Source organism: Anas platyrhynchos, chromosome 2 (genome assembly GCF_047663525.1).
Source record: "Anas platyrhynchos isolate ZD024472 breed Pekin duck chromosome 2, IASCAAS_PekinDuck_T2T, whole genome shotgun sequence".
Taxonomy (NCBI): domain Eukaryota; kingdom Metazoa; phylum Chordata; class Aves; order Anseriformes; family Anatidae; genus Anas; species Anas platyrhynchos.
Genome location: NC_092588.1, coordinates 91,425,689 through 91,427,745, shown reverse-complemented (window position 1 = coordinate 91,427,745; position 2,057 = coordinate 91,425,689). Strand labels below are relative to the sequence as shown.

At 55.8% G+C, this 2,057-nt stretch overlaps 1 long non-coding RNA gene across 1 annotated transcript; it reads left to right on the top strand.

Moving 5' to 3' along the window:
- The first annotated feature begins 620 nt into the window (after nucleotides 1-620).
- Nucleotides 621-1,278, top strand: LOC113842745 (uncharacterized). The gene is made up of 2 exons (XR_003495421.3): nucleotides 621-924; nucleotides 1,038-1,278. It is a non-coding gene; the product is annotated as an uncharacterized lncRNA (long non-coding RNA).
- Nucleotides 1,279-2,057: the final 779 nt, after the last annotated feature.

Sequence of the window (2,057 nt, the reverse complement as noted above, 5' to 3'; positions counted from 1 at the left end):
TGGCGGGTGCTGGGGCAAAGCTGGTCCCTCTGCCTCATCCGCAGTTTTTTTCTGCTTCGTTTCTCTCCCCCCCCCCGCCCCGTGCTCTGGTGAAAGGTTGTGTGTTCCAGCCCAGAGATTGAAACGTTAAATTGCTAAAAAGTCGGAAAGAGGGGTGTAGAGGAGGGAGGCGTGTTTATATTTCAGATCTGTTCAAAGGTCGGCTTTAATTAGGTTAAATACAAGTATTATTGGCCCAGAAACACGTAGTGCGTTAAGCTCGTTACAAGCCTAATTGCAAGGCAAAAATAAATAAAAAGAATAATAACAAAGTACGTGGGAAGAGGAGAAAAGCTGTGCTCCTCCATCCCTACCCGCGGACCCTGCGCCCACCTGGGCACATCTCTCCTTGAGGGGGGCGTTTTTCAAGGCCCTGCCGAGACCCTAAAAAGGTGGGGTGGGGTGTGTTTGGGGTGCGTGAACCTGCTCAAAACTTGTGGGGGGCCTGGTCCCACGCGATCCTCCAAAATCCATCACCCCATCTGGTCCTGCTCGCTCAGCCCCTTGACAGCGCAACTTGGGGGGGGGGGGGAGGGCGGAGAAAGGGGAGGAGAGGGGGAAAAAGGGAGACATTTGTCCCGAATCACGAATTTTCATGGCTCGGAAAGAAAAAGGTAAACCTCGTGTCTAGCTCAATTAATAAACATGGTAATTTCACACCCAAAAGGAGGACATTATTTCATGTGAGTGCTATCGGCTCCATCACAAAGGGTCACAGCGCAGCTGTGGCGAGCCCGGGGTTATTATGCAGCCTGATGATAGGATCCCGCTTGCCATCCCGGCTCCTTCCTCGGGGCTACCAATAGCCCCCGGCAGGGCTCGTGCCACCTCATGATAAAGGACTTACCCAATGCGGGAGGAAATGGAGCAGCTTTCAGATGAGAGGTAATCAGCTTGCAGGCGCAGACCCAGCCTCTCTTTCCCCAATCCCCCCACCCCTCGCCCCCTTCTCCTGCCTTTCCATTTAACTTTTTTTTTTTTTTTTCTCCCTCCCCCAGACCCAAACAAGCCCCCGAAGTTGTTTGCAAGCCCCCGAGCGCAAAGCGGAGCTGGGAGAGTCCCCTGCTCGGCCAGCGCCCCCCCAGCCCCGGCGCATGGGATTTCTGGTGTCAGGAACCGGGTCCAGGAGCCGTGAGGCGACACATTAACTGCGATCCCATAATCTCTTAATCACATTACGTTTTAAGTGAGCATGTGTAATTTCACCCATCAATGATTTATTTAAGCATCGGAGCACAATTACTCGTCTCGTATGCAACCGCCGGTCGGGGAAGCGTTATTTGCTCGAAATAAAATCTGGGGTCTGGGGGGGACTGCCACTACCTCTGTGCTGAGACCCCCGCAGCCAGGAGCTGCCGCTGGCTGCCTTTCTCTCCTCTCTTAAAAAGCGAAGCCCCCCGAAGCACTCCTCAGCAGGAGGTTTGCTAGCGGCCGTGGGACGGGCCCCTGCTGCACCCTTTTGGCTGAAGCAGGTGCAAGCTGGGGAGGGGGGGAGGAAAGGGACTGATTTTCACGCCTGGGTGGGGCCGGTTTCACCCTTCCCGGATCCTATATGTTACCCATCCCTGGCTGGCTGCCGCTGCCGCTCCGCTGTGACAAACGCCGAAAGGATGCTGGCAAGGAGCGAGGCGGCTTCCCTGGGGGTGGGCAGAATCCTTCCTCCTCTTTTTTGTCCTTTTTCCAGCCGCAGCCCACCCCATATTCCCGACGGCAACAGATTCAATCCGTTCCCCCGGAGGGGCTGGGGGACACTCCGCCCGTCACTGTCGCATCGCGCCTAGGGGCCACGGACGTCGCTTGTCCCTGCAGAGATGGGGCAGAGTGGGGCCCCGAACCCCCCGTGCCGAGGATAGCACCCCCAGCACAGGCTGGAAGTATTATTATTATTATATAGTGTTATTATAATTTTATTTTCCCGCGGATTGCAGTGCTGCGGGCCGGAGGAAAAGGCGTCCCACAAACACGGGGGGCTGCTGGGGACTGAAACCTTCCCTAAGCCGTGCTGGGCTTTCCCAGAT